This window comes from Panthera onca, chromosome B1 (assembly GCF_046562875.1).
Source record: "Panthera onca isolate mPanOnc1 chromosome B1, mPanOnc1 haplotype 2, whole genome shotgun sequence".
Classification (NCBI taxonomy): Eukaryota; Metazoa; Chordata; class Mammalia; order Carnivora; family Felidae; genus Panthera; species Panthera onca.
Genome location: NC_138342.1, coordinates 147,681,191 through 147,699,586, shown reverse-complemented (window position 1 = coordinate 147,699,586; position 18,396 = coordinate 147,681,191). Strand labels below are relative to the sequence as shown.

Genomic DNA, 18,396 nt, shown 5'->3' with positions numbered 1-18,396 from the left:
ATGTGTCAAATGCTTTTACTGATGATTATGCCTCTTCTTTCTTTCTGCAATATTTAAGTGGTTATTTTTGTTACAGTCTATTTCATTAACTTTTAAAGCCTTATTATTCTCACTGGGCTTCCTACCATACTCCCCATTTTCTCCCCACCATGCTGAAAATAAAGGTGCTCTCTTACCTAGAAACAATTTGTCAGAGCAGTAGCTTCCATGTACCATACAGCCTGTGACTGTCAATAATTTACAAGCTCTTCAAATGTACTGGAACTGAACCTACATACTGGCTCTTTCTTGACTCCTCTATCTGTGGCGAGGCCTCTTCATGGGTTTCTAAAATCTTAATTCTTTTGGGACCCCATAAACCTCTTGCTTATCATTAGGTGTATATCTTGCCTCAAACTATTTAGATCTAGCTGTGAGCCTGAACTGAGCTTCCTCTCCAATTTAGCAAAACATCACCTTCATTTTTACCAAAGTAACTTATTGTTCAATCTTCCCCCTCATTCCTGAAGCACTAGCATATAAAACATATATTTTCTCTTTGAGAAACTGACCCCTCCCTTGGATACATCTTCTCTGCACAGAATGAAATAAATGAGTATGGAGAGAACATTACCCTTTGAATTTACCTGTGAGAGTTAGATTTTTCTGTAGGTAACAAACTAGCTTGTCTCAGTCTTTATCATTTTGTATACAAGTAATACAATAAAGAGAATAAATTTTCAGATACTTTTTCTTTCTTTTATCTGGAAGTCTACACTATTATAACTGAAAGTAGTCCTTTTCTATGGTAATCATGAGGGCTGTATAAAGTATTCCAGTTCTCCTAGGCATGAGGCAGAAATGTACTTGCATGCTGTGTTGAAGTTGGTCACAGCTGTGTAACTTTCTTTGGCCAATGAAATGTGAGCTGAAGTAATATGAAATGTTTTTAGCTATAGTGTTCTCTTTCCCTTTACCGTGGTGATAGGCAGTATTCCCCATAGTGACCATTTCATCAGTCTCTGTAACAGAAGGAGAAAGTGAACAGGTGGCATGATGTACATATAGAGTCAGAAATATTATTGCTTTAAGCTCTAAGGTTTTGAGTTTATTGCTTACCACAACATAATCTAGAGTCATCCTAACCAATCAGATTTCTTTTATTGATTTTATATCAGTCTTATACCATTCCATTTTTCTCATACCATTCCATTTTCTCATACCATTTCTTTTTTTTCATTCTGATATTGCTCTGGATAATTTCAGTCATCGATGAGAATTACTCCTGCACCTTTCCCCTCTGATTAGCTACATACTGAGTAACATTTCTCAGTGCCTTCTCTCAGTCACCTCAAAGCAATGATCAATATATGCCCTAATTCCTGCCTAACATTAAGAAACAAGAATGAAAATCAATAATTGCATTCATAATATCATCACAGGTATGCAGTGGGAATTCTGCATATTAGCTCCATTGTCCTTCCTCCTCTGGGAAAAAAGTTTCTCTAGCTTATTAAGTAGCATTCACTTAAATTCCCAGGTCCTTTTGTATGTCTTCTTTGGAGATGGCTGATATATTATTGAAGTTCTTCACCTCAGAGGGCTGAAACTCATATTTCCAAATTCTCTGAATTCTGGATGTGTAGTAAAATGATCACTTCCAAAGTACCTGAGAAATGGTGTGTGTCTTATGATCCCATATTGTATAAACCTGTTCCTTACCAGTGAAGTTATTAGACATGACTAATATTTTCTGTAGATTTTGGGCATAAATTTCTAAAGGCAGGAAGCTAACACAGAATATTCCATAAAGCTATGACTCTGAATTCTTTTGCAGGAATCTGCCCTATTTCATTCAATGCAGTGGGCACAGGTTCACACTGGGTCAAACCTTTAGGCTGTTTTTTTCGAAAGTTCTTTAACTTCCCGTAGAGCTAAAAGTCCCATTTTGCTCTCAAAACTGCGCTTCAAGTGGGAGCAGTGAAATGTTCAGCCCACAATTTTTAATAAGTTCTAGTGAGTTCTTTAGAGAATAACTGGCCCCTGCGAACCCTTAATCTTCCCATTTATTGCCTCTCTTTATCAGCTTCCCATAGCCCATCATATAATGGCTATTTGCTTAATATAGAACACATGACAAGTGTTAGAAGAGATGCTTTGGAGTCAGCTCAAAAATCAATTAAAGTATCGTCTTACAAGTTTTACCCACCTTTGGAGTCCCAAATTTCCTTGACCTCTCCCATCAGAGTAGTTATATTTTCCTACACATGAGAAGAGTGGAATAAGTCATTTTCATCTTTGTTCTTGATCTATAATTTTAAACTACTTATGAAATAGATTATTGTCATTGCCAACTTTAAAATGTAATTAGTATGTTTTGTCCTTGTCAAAAATGGCCTATTGTAGAGCCATAAATTGTTTCTCTTTACAGTGAAAAGAATTTCCTTCAAATTCTGGTTATTTAAGTACTACCTATTTCTTATAAATGATTTAGCACTATAGACAAATACACTGAAGAAAGATGAAATTCTACCACTTACAGATAAAATCTATTAACATTTTGAAACATCTATTATATGCTTATTTTCAAATATGTACAGTTTTGTACACATATATATGTATATATACAGGCAAGTAGATGAATAAACAACTATTTTTGTTTATCTGTTTTATGAGAAGGTAAGACATTTTAGTAATGATTGTGACATAGTCTGAGGTCATGAAGCAGTCAAAATTAGCATTGACAATATGTGCCAAAAATGGTATCCTCAGCAAATTCTTCTTACCATTTTCTTTGATTGTCCATTGACAAGACTTTCTTGGTTCTGTTTTATGGCACTAACTTTTTAGTCTCCCAGAGGATTCTATGAGCCTTAAATCTCTTTCCAATAATTATGTATTTTTCTATTTAAACTAATCACAGCAAGTTTTTCTTGTAACCAATAAAACTTATTTATAATTATTTACTTTGCTTATTCTTTCTAAGTTTGCTTCTGTTCTATTCTGGCTTCTCAGTTTGTTAGAATGGGAAAACATGGAAAGAACAGGTAAATACTTAAGAACTCTTTTTTCTCACACATATTGCATTTTTCTAATTTTATTTGCTATCACTAACACAGCTCATAGTTAGCAATATCCCAAAACTCTATTTCATGTTCAGCTCCTACTAACTAGTTCATGTTCTTTTAATTACCCAGAACATCCAAACCACAAAACATTTTCTATTATAAAAAGACCAAAAAATGAAACAAGAAAAGTCAGATAGCTACTACCTAAGAGAGTACCATTAAAGATACTTTATATGTGATGTCTTCTAATAACTTTGTGAGATAGAAATTATGTTATCCATTTCACAAATGAGAATATGAAACAGGGATGATTTGCTGAGACTCACAGATATATGACAATGCCAGAATGTAAACTAGAGTTTTCTGACCCTACTTCATTGTAATTTAAACTATGTAACCGTTTTCTTTTAAATTTTGCAAACATATTTAATTTTGCTTCCCCTTAACAAGGCACAAGTCAAAATTAAAGAGTGTGCATATAAATATATAACAAAGGGAAATCCTATAACCCCTTTTCTAATTCACTGTTATTATTAGCAATAAAATCATCAGTACATCTTACAGGACTAAGTATTACTTTAGGACCAGTTTTATGCTCTAAAATGGCCAAGAAATTTCAGATCAGAGTTAATAGGGGTCAAGACCGGCTGCAGGCCTGCTCCTTTGAAAACTATTACAATTTTTAAGACAATGATATCAAACCAAGCATGGGTCCCTTCAAAGCCTGAGAACTTGTATGACTAGTTGTACACTCATGAAGCCCTGATAAATTTGCTCCTAAATAATATAATTTGGGTTAGTAATTGAATAAATACATTATATATATATATATATATATATGTGTGTATATATATATATATATATATATATGTTACAAATTGATAATTGTTAAAGCTCAATGAAAACATGGGGACATTATACTATCCTTTCTACTTTGCATATGATTAGAATTTCTATAGAAAAAAGATAAAAAAGAGTGTATTGAAAATATTGAACCCAGAAACACTCAGATATATGGAAGACTAAAAATGTACACATAAGCAAAACAGAAAATAACAAAAAAATAAGTAATTAGGAGATGATAAATGTGAAAGATAGATAACAAATATCTTTATACACATAAATGTTCACAGGAATAGAACAAAAAAAATTATTAAAAAAATAAGAATTATTATTCTTCCATAGGAATATAAAAGAATATGTCCTGAAACGGAAATATTTGAAAATGTGCATCAAAAGAAGACCCTCTGTATGAAGACAAAAAATGACAGCAAGATTGTCATCTAAGTACATACAGGTAAATTTGCTGAAATATGATAAATAAGAAATCCTAAAGAAATCCAAGTTGAAAAACCACTAAAGTAATCTATAAATGAGAAAAACTGAGACTGGCCTCGGATTTCTCCTTAATAAGAATTTATGAAAGAAGATTATATAAAACACATCTTCAACATTCTGGATCAAAGAGAATATGGTCCAAAAATTTCTTTCAAGTAAAAAATAGCAAACAAGTATTTAGGCCTTTAAAAATCCAAGGAATAAAACACATTTAAGTCCTTCTTGAAAACAAACAAAACCTTTCCTGATAATAAATACTAGCCAATCAAGAAATGGCGAACTAGGAAATAGGAAAACTATGGTAAAAGCATGGATTGTGAATATCGAATGTTAAAATGCAGAATAAAGATTAAAAAAAGACTTATAGTTACAAAAAATTGACAAAATCTTGCTAACACTGAAAAGAGTTTCTAATAAACCTCCAGTATTTATAGTTTAGGTGAGCTGGACAAAGTGCATATAACTACATATTTCATTGTAGGAAGTGAATACCCTAACTGTCTAAAGCTAAAATTTGTAACCAGGAAGAAAAACAAAACACATATGTTTACATATTTTCTTCATGTCTTTATATTAAAGATGTCTTTTCTAAGGTAAATTTTTGTTTTGTTTTTAAGAAGAAATGTAAATAATAGATACATCTTTAAAAGAGTCAAAGATACTGAAAATAAACTAGCAACAACATTCAATATTCCACCTTCTGCAACTAGCCTTTGACAACATTTGGTGAATATCACCCCAATCAACCGTTCATAGGTATACAGAGAATGGTCACAATGACAGAAAAGTGAAGAGATAGCAAGTTTGGCAGGATTCATTGTTCTCAACTGGATTATTTCTCAATATTCCCATTGCAACTAAACTAGAAAAGATAAATGTTATAAACTTTCACTGTTGGTGGGAATGAAAACTGGTACAGCCACTCTGGAAAACACTATGGAGTTTCCTCAGAAAGTTAAAAATAGAACTACTCTCTAATTCAGTGATTGCACTACTAGGTATTTACCCAAAAGATACAAAAATACTAATTTGAAAGGATACATGCACCTCAATGTTTATAGCAGCATTACCAACAATAGACAAACTATGGAAAGAGGCCAAATGTCCATCAACTGTTGAATGGAATGAAGATGTGGTATATATGTACAATGGAATATTACTCAGCCATTAAGAAGAATGAAATCTTGGCATTTGATTGTTGTTTGAGCCTTTGCTTTCTCTCCTTCCTTGCTAAATGTAGGTTGTTAGTTGTGACTTGGAATCTGCTCCTTTTTCTAACCCTAACATACATCTTTAACTCTAAAAGGTATGGAATAAAAAAATCCATCAATCACAAAATAAAAATTTAAATAGATATAATTGTGAGTTTGTAGTGATATCACAGTCATATTATCACATCTGCTTCTGCTCTGAGAGACAGTAAGATCTTCAAATTTTCTTTTTTTTTTAAATCTTCAAATTTTCACAGGCATTTTTCTTCTAATGGATATATTCTCAAGAAACATTATCATTAAACATATTATAAAAAGACTGAAAATCTGCCAGTATTTCCCACCCCAAACTAACATTTTATCACATATCTTTTATTTGCAAGACCTAGGAAATGTTTTCTGGTCATTCTCCATGCCAGGAGAAAAATACATATTTCAAAATATGATCAGAGTGTGATAATATAGTATAGTAAAAACGTCAGAAACTAAAAACTAAAAGAGCAGACATTAAGTGCAAGCTTTACTACTTTCTAGTTTTTGGAGTCACCTGGAATTGATTCAAGTGTTCTGTTAATGGTCAGGCAATCTGTTGGGGAAAGAGGGACTGTCATATTTAAACTAGCCTTAAAGCCCATCTCCTGCTTCTCTCCTGTTCTTCTGATCTTCTTATCATGTATGCAGGAATTGATACTCAGGTCCTTGAACACATTCCTTAGCTGTGCAATCTGGACACATCATCTCTATATGCTTCCTTGTTCTTTTTCTGTTCTAATTTAAGACACTTGAATGTGACTTTTATCCTATTCCCAATTCACAGGCAGTCATTCCTGATGCACTTGCAGGATTTGGTGTAATCTTTGGTCACTTCCTAATTTCTGCTTTTGGCCATGATTCGTGTTCTTAGTTACTCCATTATCTGTATCAATTATGGCCAATATGGAAGTCTATCAAAAGAAAACTAACTTGCAAATTTTAATTAATATATTCTTGGGTTGGAAGAAAAAAGGTTTTATTCCGTTGTATATCCTATTACACCTCTTTACTGATGATGATATTTAATATAAGTTTGATATCTTTGATATATTAAAAATGAATTAAACATATAGTTAATCAAAAAAGCCAGTAGACCATAGACAGGGAGCACTGCAAATGCTTCTGTGTCCATTAATATTCAGGAAAGCAAATGAGGACAGAGTCAACGTAAAGCCATATGCTGCTGATGAGACAACCACCCTGAATCCCTCACACAAACAAAAGTGTATTGGTGTCAGATAAAATCTCTTTGCATTTATTCTCCCAGAGCACCGAGCTGAGAGAAATGAAAGGATTCTAATCCAAGGGCTCTACCAGGAATGAATTATTCATTGTACATACTGATTAATTTATGGTAATTATAAATCATGGATACGTGGTCTCACAGTAACATTTGATTTGTGTGATGATCTGCAAGATGGAGCTCCTGTAATTCATGTGTTTAATAACTGTCCTTGATTAGCTGAAGATTCGTTTTTATGAGGTAAAGGAAGTAAATATGATCAAAGCAAACTCCCAAAACACTAAGGTTTTATTTCTAAAAAGAAACATGAAGGTATTTGGAGCACTAAGACTAAACTCAACCATGTATGTTCATTCAAACATTGTTACTCAATATAAATGAGGTTGTCTAAATTTTAAAGTCACAACAAAAGTATGTCACACAAATTTTACAGATAATTGTAATGGGCAGCGTGTTTTACAAAACATATTTGTTTAATTATTCCAATTAAACGTAATGAAATGTTAGGTTTCCATGCAGGATTGGGTGGGAGAATTCGTATGCAAAAATCTATATGGTTTAAATGGCTAAAGCAAAACTGATAAAGGGAAGTACACACCTTTAAGTTTATGGATAATTTTTCACTGCTAACTATTGACAAAATGGACAAAATCTATCATTTTATTGGTGGCCTATCATAGAACTTTAATGCATTAATTTTCTAGGGCTGTCTTAACAAAGTATCACACACTTAACAACAGAAACTTATTTGTGCACAATTCTAGAGGCTCAAAATTTGAAATCAGCCTATCAGTAGGGTCTGTGAACTTTTTCATTGGTTTGTCAGTGAACGTCTTCTCCCTAGGTCTTCACATGGTCTTTCCTCTTATGTTTGTCTGTGTACAAATGTTTTCTTCTTTCAAGGACACCTGTCATATTAGATTGGAGTCCACTCTAAGACCTCATTTTAACTTAACTACCTCTTTAAAAACTTGATATTTACAAATAGTCACATTCTGAGGTATTGGGGATAAGGACTTCAACATATTAATTTTGAGAAACACAATTCAGTCCATTACATTCTTTTTACAAAAAGCTTTATTTCCTTTGAGGATAACTTATTTAATTTGAAAGGATCTGGGTTTACTTGTATGAAAATAACTAAACTCTGAGATTGGAAAAGTGAAAAATCATTTGGAATCTGCCTTCAATAGGATTACTTTGTAGTAAGAAAAATAAGTTTGTGGATTACTAAGTCATATTAATTTAATTTAATTTAATTGCTTAATTTTGTTAATGTATATTTATTTTTGAGAGAAAAAGAGACAGAGCATGAGTGGTGGAGGGGCAGAGAGAGAGTGGCAGACACAGAATCCGAAGCAGGCTCCAGGCTCTGAGCTGTCAGCACAGAACCTGACTCAGGGATCGAACCCACGAATGGTGAGATCATGACTGGACCCGAAGTCGGACGCTTAACCGACTGAGCCACCCAGGTGCCCCCAAATCATATTAATTTTAAAATAGAAGATCATAAGAGGTAGAGATATTTTGATAAGGGTTTATTATTTTAAGAACAAGCTTTTATAGGAATGCATCACATGTAATTAATATTTACTAGGTTTCTAAGAAATTTAGTATTTCTGGGTAGCTAAGGAAGAACTTTGAAGATGAGGGAAACTGCAAAAGAAGAATAGTAGAAAAAGTTTTAACAACTTGCAATATGCTTAGGTATAACTGCATTCCATTATGCAACTGGAGAAATATCAATAAATGAGGCAAAGGGGTATAGGAAGCCTTCCATGGAAAACATTTCAAAATAATTATGCTGCGTGAAAGCTAAAAGTCAAACAATGACAAGAAAGAAATCTATTCTATTATTTGATTTTATAAAATTCTACAGAATGGAAATTGATTTATAAGGAATGAGGAAATTGGTGGGAGAGGTCACACACACATAATCAGTTTCTTGGTTATGATGAAGTTTCACAGATAATCTACATATGTCAAAACTCATTAAACTTTCTACTTTAAATAAGGATAGTTTTGAGGCGCCTAGGTGGTTCAGTCGGTTAAGCGATTTGGGCTCAGGTCACCATCACGGTTTGTGAGTTTGAGCACCGCATTGGGCTCTGTGCTGACAGCTCAGAGCCTGGAGCCTGCTTCAGATTCTGTGTCTCCCTCTCTCTCTGCCCCTGCCCCACTCATGCTTTGTCTCTATCTTTCAAAAATAAATAAATATAAAAAATAAATAAGTACAGTTTTGCATATGTACATTATACACCAATAAAACTGTTGAAAGAAAAACAATTATAGAGGAAAAGGAATTATGTTGTTGCCATTTAAAATGATAACATTTGAGGGCACCTGGGTGGCTCAGTCGGTTAAATGTTCAACTCTTGGTCTGGGCTCAGGTCCTGATCTCACGGTTAATGGGATCAAACCTTGCATTGGGCTCTGTGCTGACAGTGCAGAGCCTGCTTGAATTTCTTCTCTCCCTGTCTCTCTAACCCTCTTCTGCCTGTGCGCTCTCTCTCTCTCTCTCTCTCTCTCTCTCTCTCTCTCTCTCTCTAAAAATAAATGAATAAACATTAAAAAAAGGTATTGGGGCACCTGGATGGTCAGTCAGTTAAGCGACCGACTTCAGCTTAGGCCATGATCTCAGTTTGTGAGTTTGAGCCCCACATCATGCTCTGTGTTGACCCCTCAAAGCCTGGAGCCTGCTTCAGATTCTGTGTCTTCCTCTCTCTCTGCCCCGCTCGCCCTCTCCATCTCTCAAAACTGAGTAAATGTTAAAAAAAAAAGGTATTATTTGTATGATATTCGTAAGATGTGTCGTTATTCTTGAAAATGTCTCTACTATTTTAACTTTGCTAAACTTTTAGCAGGAACTGATGTTAGATTTTTTACAATTATTTTTCTGCATGGACTGGATGATAATATTTTTATTATTTAGTATATTAATATGGGAATACACTTTAATTAGTATTTTACTTTTATAGCAGTTTTATGTTCACAGTAAAATTGAGGGGAAGGTATTCCCAAATACCTGCTACCTCCACACAGGCAGAGCCTCCCCCATTATCAATACCCGCATCAGAGTGCTACGTCTGTTGCAGTTGATGAATGTACATTAACACATCATAATCACCCAATGTCCATAGTTTACATTATGGTTCACTCTTGGTGTTTTATATTATATGGGTTTGGAGAAACGTATAATGACATGTATTTATCATCATGGTATTAGAGTAGTTTCATTGTCCTAAAATTCCTCTGCTCTCCACCTACTAACTTCTCTGTCCCAACTCCCAATCCTTGACAACTATGATCCTTTTTATTACCTCCATTGTTTTGCCTTTTCTAGAATGTCATTTAGTTGGAATCATACAGTGTATATACTCTTAAAATTGGCTTCTTTCAGTTAGTAACATGCGTTTAAGATTCCTCCATGTCTTTCCATAATTTGATAACTCACTTCTTTTTAGTGCTGAGTAATATTCCATTGTTTGGATGTACCACATTTATATACCAGTTCACCTACTGAAAGGACATCTTGGTTGCTACCAAATTTGGCAGTTATGAATAAAGCTGCTATACATATCTATATGAGGTTTTGTGTGAGCAGAAGTTTTCAACTGTTTCAGGTAAATAGCAAAAAGTGCGATTGCCAAGCCATATGGTAAAAGTATGTTTTGTTTTGTAAGAAACTGCAAAACTGCCTTTCAAACTTGCTATAACATTTTGTATTCCTATCGTAAATAAATGAGCATTCCAGTTGTACATTCTTGCTAGCATTTGGTGTTGTCCATGTTTCAAATTTTGGCTCTTCTGATAGATGCGTAGTGGTGTTTATAGTTTTCATTTGCATTTCCCTGATCTGATGACATATGATGTGGAACATCTTTTCATACGCTTTTTTGTCTTCTTTTTTTTCTTTTTTGTGAGATGTCTTTTAAGAACCTTGGTTCATATTTAAATTGGGTTGTTTATATTTTTTGTTGTTGAGCTCTATGAAAGCTTTTTAAAAATTATTTTGGGTAATGGTCCTTTATCAGATATGTCTTTTGTAAATATTTTCTGTCAGTCTATGATTTGTCTTCTCATTCTCTTGGTATTACCTTTTGCAGAGTGGAAGTTCTTAATTTTAATGAAGTCAGTTTATACATTATTTCTTGCATGTATCGTGCTCTTGGTATTTTATCTGGAAAATCACCACCTTGCTCATGGTCATCTAGGTTTTTTCTTATGTTGTTTTCTAAGAGTTTTATGGTTTCACATTTTTATTTAGGTCTACAACCCATTTGAAGTTAATTTTTGTGAAGAGTTTAAACTCTAGATTCATTTTTGGGGGGAGTGGATGTCCAGTTGTTTCAGCACCATTTGTTGAAAGGACTATCAATATCGAGGACTTATTAAAAAATATTTACTTATACGCAATGTTTTTCTTATACAAGATTTATTGTATCTTTAATATTTCAATTTACTCCCTACCTGGGGTTGATTTTTATGTATAGCACAATTTTCAGAATAAGACTTAGTTTTTCATTATGGATTTTTATTGACTGGCACCATTTTTTGACAAGATAAAGTAAAATTGAAATCATTGTTAATATTGTTATTGTTGAAATAGACAACTTTATTTTATATTATTTTTTAAAATTTATTTATTTTGAGAGAGACAGAGCATGATTAGGGGAGGGGCAGAGAGAAAGGGGGGAGAGAGAGAGAGGGAGGGAGAGAGAGAGAGAGAGACAGAGACAGAGACAGAGACAGAGAATCCTAGGCAGGCTCAACACTATCAGTGAGAAGCCCAGTGCGGGGTTCGGAGAGAGAGAGACAGAGACAGAGACAGAGACAGAGAATCCTAGGCAGGCTCAACACTATCAGTGAGAAGCCCAGTGCGGGGTTCGAACTCACAAACTGCGAGATCATTACCTGAGCCAAAACAATGAGTTGGATGCTTAACCAACCGAGCCACCCAGGTGCCCCTGGATACATTGATTTTAATTTTTATGTGGAAATACAAAACAAAAAAAAATAGCCAAGATACTCTTGAAAATGAAAATTTTCTTGTACTTATATTATGAAATATAAAGTCTTATTATAAAGCAATACCATTAAAGACAACACTGTCCTGGCATAAAGATAGACAATAGATGATTGAAACAGAATAGAGAACTTAGGTACAGACAACACAGACATACATACGAACACTTGATTTTATGACAAAGTGAAACTGCAGATCAACATTTTATAAGCATGCTTCATAAAACTGGAAGAAAGTCCTAATAGCTCCAGTTTGTTTTGTAAAACACTAGATCTCTATAGAATGTAGCATAATTATCACATCTTTACCAATACATTTTGACTGTAGTGAACAATCACAGGGCAGCACTGAAGATTTAGTATTTTTTTAATGTTTATTTATTTATTTTTGAGAGAGAGAGAGCATGTGTATGTGCACGCAAAGAGGGAAGAGGCAGAGAAAGAGAAAGAGAATCTTAAGCAGGCTCCTCACTGTCAGAACAGAGCCTGCCACGAGGCTCAAACTCATGAACCCGAAGATCATGAACTGAGCAGAAATCAAGATTTGGAAGCTTAACTGACTGAGCCACCCAGGAGCCCCTAAAGATGTAATATTTTGATTAAGTTGTCTAGGATATGAGAGAGTTGAATATGTTTATGGGCTATTTTTCAACAAGTAGATTTATAGAAAATAGTTCATGGATCAGGAAATTCAGAGACAATAAGAGGATTTTATGATTTATGAGATTGCAACATATTTCTGGTTAGAGAGGAAGACTAAGAAAGATATAAAGAATAAAAATGCATAATGAGCACTTTAAAAAATGTATTTGAGAATACAGTTTCAAAATTACCACTAAGCAGGAGGCATGTAACATCAGAGAGGTTTAATATTATGTTCACTTCAGCTAATAAAACAGAAGAAGAATCTTTACACCGCATGGAATACAACAGTATATAAATGCTAAATTACATGTTTTTGTATGGTAGTTCTTTAGTATTTTTATTAAAGTACTGTAAAGTTAATTTAACAAAAAATAGTGTGCTTGTAATATTCACCACAAAATGCAATGCTATGGTCTTTTGAAGGAAACCACAAGTGACCACAAAGGAAATCACAAGTGAAAAAATGAACATAAATACTTTAAAATATAAAATTAGCCTTTTGAGGGGCTCCTGGGTGGCCTAGTCAGTTGGGTGACTGACCTCGGCTTGGGTCATGATCTTACTGTTCGTGGGTTCAAGCACCGCATCGAGCTCAGAGCCTGGAGCCTGCTTCCGATTCTGTGTCTCCCTCTCTCTGCACCTCCCCTGCTTATGCTCTGTCTCTCTCTCTCAAAAAATGAATAAATGTTAATAAAAAAATTTTAAATATAAAATTATGCTTTTGATAATAATTTCTATATGAAAATATTCATCAAATTAATTTGAATGTATTCATGTATTTAGAAATCTTCAAGGATTTTCATTATAAATTATTAAAATACACAGAAAATTACAGAAAATAATAATGTAGACATTCATGTACCATGACCCAGATATAGCTGAAAAATCTTCTTAAAATACTTTAATTGTAGTATTTTAATTAATCGTTTGTTATCTTTATTAGGGTGCTAGTTTATAAGTGGTCATTGAAAGATTGCATATTATAGATAGGTTGCATTTATAAATGTAAACCATGCCCTTGATAAAATGGCATAGTTGTTCTCCAATAAGTGAAAGTAACCTAAAATTGATTAAAAACTTAGAGGATAATGATGGCAAATGAGCACTAAATACAGGGTGGTCTATGTGACAAAGGGGGGAAGTTGATCAGAGGGAGTTTAATATTAAGATTATATTCACTTTCAAAGCATAATTGGAGGTTATAAAGAGAGCTTAATTTGCAGAATTTGGTACATGCTGAGAAATTCAGAAATTGTTTATCATGACATTTCTGTATATTCATCCCATTATTTCTTCATTCAGTAGTGTCTCTATCCATATACTCTTCAGTGTTTCACTCTGTGCTCTAAAAGAGTTGGGAAGTAATGCTTAACCCTCTCACTAAAGCTACTTGTGATGCAAACACACAACTATAGGGCTGCAATTATTTGACAAATGAATAATTAAGCTGAAATTTCAAAATTATTGATTGTGTGAGATGAAAGACTTAGAGGGAGAACAGAAAAATGACAAGCATGGATTAATAATAAAGATCAAGTCAGTGCCTGGGTTAAAAACAATAAAGTAACATCCTAAAAGCCAATGATTTTTACCAATGATTTTCACCACTTATGTTTGATTATACATATGAAGCTATTTAAGATAGCTTTAATTATAGGCAATAGAATTTTGGCATCATATTCCTTTACAATTTTATTCTTTGTGCCTTTTCTTCCTTCTGCCTTTCTAAACCATCATCTATGTTACATAATTCATATGTATTAAAATAAAGTATGTAATGGCTAAATTATTTCTATCATTGGTTCAAAGAATTTCTAAGATAATGTCTTTGTTTTCAAAATGAGATTAATAAATTATTTATATCAGATAATGCCTCTAAAATTATAACTCAGGTTTTGCTTCTATTTTTAAAATATGTATGAATTTTATTACATTTTTAATATAACTGGCACAGGAACAAAATCTCATAAAACAGGTTTTGGAATCTAGAAATATAAGAGTATAGTAAGAGAATATGGTGCATATGCAGTATACTTTCTAAGGTGATCAGGAGGGTTAAGGGCAACAGCCCATAGCAAAACATTTCCGTAGGAAAATATGTGAACATTCTAACCAACTAGCATAAATACAGACCATAAATAATTTCATACTTCTTTTGGTCAGGGTTTATAACAAATGAGATCAGGTCAGGTCACATTTTGCTACCAGATGTTACCAAAAATGATATTTAGAGCAGTTTGGACTCCATAAATTAAATAATGTTTTGTGTCAAAACAAAACAAAAATAAACTTTGTTATCTTTGTGTAAATCTGAGTTCATTATCCCCTTCCTCCTTCATTCATTTTTTTTCTTCCCATCATCCTTGGTAACACCTTTGCTGGTCTAGGTTGCTTACCTGTTTGCGTGATACAAATCTAATCCCTGAGAAACTGGGGTACCTTTACACCATGCTCTTCTCAAGCTGTACCTGTTGGGCTTGTGCATTTATGGTCAAAGAGCAGGTGAATATCAGGGGACACACCAAAAAATGCACTTGTTACTAAAAGCATTCTTCCCTGTCTTCATTGTATAAAGGAACTCTACCTGTTTCTGATTATTAGCTTTAATTATCCTTGCTGGGATTCTGACTTATGTCTGTTTGTCTTTTAGCATCAGGAATCTGACATGACCAGATGGTGGCTTATCTAATGGTTTAATGGGACTCTTCCTCTGCTCCTTGTTAGAAACATCTTAACTATAAGGAACAGCAACTGTAAACCCACAGGGCTCAGAGTTATAGTGACGAAGAGGACAAATTCTCTAAGAGACTCACTGGAATTGACGGTCAAGGATTTACTCCTGTTCTTATCCTTCTACCTTTCGGCAAAAGGTCCATTCTGTTATTGTAGGAGGTCAGCAACATCTGGATCATATGATATAAGACCAGAAGATCACATACCAGGTGCCCACTGTCTTACCTCCTCTTCTGAAAAGTAGGTTCCATACTTTAGTGTAACTTATGTGGAATCCCATACTTGTAGAAAACAACAAAATGGAACTCTTAACCTCTTGGATAGTAGTACAGTGGTCAAGATGCTGGACGCATAAAAGCAAACTCATTCCTACAATACATGTAGCTTCCAGTCACTGTTAATCACCACCCTTTCCAGGGTTGATGGAGTGTAAAATAGTTTTCTATCAAGTAGCTGGTTGGTCTTTGAACTGGATGCTTTTTATTGGAAAATGAACACTGGTCTCTCTTGCTGGCAGGTTGGGCTCTCAGTAATGGTAGTAACAAGGTCAGCCTTAGTGAATGAGAGACTGGACCATTAAACCCCTGCTTAGCTTCAGTTTCTGACATCATGGCTCAATCATTCCATCTACATAAGTATTTAGTGCTTTTTCTGTAGTGAGTGCTTTCTGGGGAGCATTAGTCAGATACATAAAGATTTTCATACTTAAAATCCTTCCCCAAAGATCCATTCACATGCCATTTTCCTTAATCTCCTTACTCCAATATTCCAATCTTTTCTTATCCAGGATGCTGGTAAGTTAGTAGTCAACCAGGCAAGTTATTTGCCACTCCCCACGAGTATTATATATTATAACCTATGACCATTTTTTGTCCAGACAGGGATATCCTGTGTGCCCATTCTGAGAGTTTCCTTTGCACTATTTCTCAGGGCCACTGCTGAATGGAGCTAACATTTGCAGTCATATACAGAGCTTAGTTGAGGGTGAGACGCCAGTAAAATAGTAGTTGAAAGGATAGGAGTCCAGACCACCTGCTTATACAGCTTCTATTTTTTGGCCTTGTTCACATCTGATTCAAAATATAGTACTTCCATTTTATAATGGATTGCTACTGGTCAAATCTGACCTTATGATTTGGTTGATATGATAGAACTTGGCTTATGAAAGGTAATTCTGACTACAAGTTCACTTCATGTTCCTGGGTCCAGTTATAAAACAGGACATGTTTCTCAAAAAGTGTAGGGGCGCCTGGGTGGCTCAGTCAATTAAGTGTCTGACTTTGGCTCAGGTCATGATCTCACAGTTCGTGAGTTCGAGTCCCACATCAGGCTCTGTGCTGACAGCTCAGAGCCTGGAGCCTGTTTTGGATTCTGTGTCTCTGTCTCTCTTTACCCCAATCCTGCTTGTGCTCTGTCTCTCTCTGTCTCTCAAAAATAAATAAACGTTAAAAAATTTTCTTTTAGTGTATAAATATTGATTGTATATGACAAGATCTTGACCTATTAACTTACAAGTCTATCTTATAATTCTTCTATTGGGGCTTTCCATAAACTCCACATGGTATCTTTTCACTTCACAGGTACCTATAATACCACTTAATCTGCTAGGTCATGTGGTCCATGTGGCAGAGCCACTTCTATCTTAACGTAGACCTCCTTAGAGCCCTTTTCTGCTCTAGGTTCCACTTAAAGCTAGTAGTATTTTGTGCCATTTGGCATATAGGTCCGAATAATATTCTTAAATGTGGACTATGTAATTTCCAAAATCTGGAGAGTCCTCTTCCTTCTTAGTGGTGGGAAATACAAGATGCAATAATATGATCCTTATTTTCAGAAGACGGTCTGGAATACCTCAAACCTTGGGAGCTCTAAAATCTACAATGATGTGTTAATATCCTGATCTTGATCTACCTTGCACTCTCTGAAGTCTATGTGTCTTACCAAAGACTCCAATAGATTTGTCACTTCTTGTTTATCAATCCTCTTGACATGATTTTATTTTTAGAGTATGTCATTGTGTTGTTCTTGCATATGTCCAGATGTTCCAGGTCCCTTTGGATTGCATTATGACAGAGGACAGAGGAGATAACATAGCCTTGGGGCAAGACCATGGAACCGTGTAAGGACAGACTGTCTCAAGAAAATGCAAACTGTTTATGATCCTGCTTTCAAGTAGTAATGAAAATAAATAGATTTACCACATTAGTGGCCATATATCATGTGTCTAAAGTTTTGATGTGTTCAAGCAAAGATAGCACCTTTTGGCATGCCACCCATAATAGAGACCACTGCTGGTTTGTATTTGCAATTGTCAATTATCCTCCAGAATCTGTCTTTTGATGGGCCACACTGGTAGATTTAATGCTGGTTATCAGTATTTAAGGTTGACACTAGTCCCTGCTACTCCTTCAGAATATGGCATGGTTTTATCTTCTTTGTGCATAGGAGGGGAAGTAGTTTCAGAGACTTCCCACTGAACTTCACCTCTGATAGCTCCTATCCCAGAGACAAAAAAAAAAAAAAAAAAAAAAAAAAGTTAGGGTTTTGGCCCTTTTATTGAGTATATCCATTTCAATTGTGCATTTGACAATCAGAAAATATCAGAAAATATCACCAGGGACTCTTTAGACCTATTGAATATACTGTGAAACAAACTTGATCACAGACTCCATTTATTATCTAGTTCTCATGTACACCCACTCAACAGAAATCCATAAGGTACTGTGGATCCTCCAGCATCAATGTTAATGTGGATTCTGGGTATTCCTCTTTCCTAGGATATGAGTACTAAATTAAAAGGCAGGGTGTCTGGGTGGCTCAGTTGGTTAAGTGCTAAGTGTCAGACTTTGGCTCAAGTCATGATCTTGCAGTTTGTGAGTTTGAGCCTTGTGTCCAGCTCTGTGCTAACAGCTCAGACCCTGGAGCCTGCGTCTCCCTCTCTCTCTGCCCCTCCCCCGCTCACACTCTGGCTCTGTCTTTTAAAAATAAATAAACGTTAAAAAAATTTTAAAGGCAATATATCTCTTTGGAAAGTATTCAGAACTCACTATCAAATGTCCTTGCCATGGTGTTGCATGATCCTTGCATCTTGGTACCAGGATTTTCCTATGCTCACTAGGTT

General features: G+C 34.7%; 1 non-coding gene across 1 annotated transcript in view; it reads left to right on the top strand.

Annotated features, from left to right (window-relative positions):
* Nucleotides 1-17,452, top strand: part of LOC132693223 (uncharacterized) — a 57,323-nt gene extending 39,871 nt beyond the window's left edge. The window contains exons 2-3 of the transcript XR_014137553.1: nucleotides 4,233-4,344; nucleotides 17,315-17,452. This is a non-coding gene — a transcript (uncharacterized LOC132693223). The remainder of the gene's footprint in view (nucleotides 1-4,232; nucleotides 4,345-17,314) is intronic.
* Nucleotides 17,453-18,396: the final 944 nt, after the last annotated feature.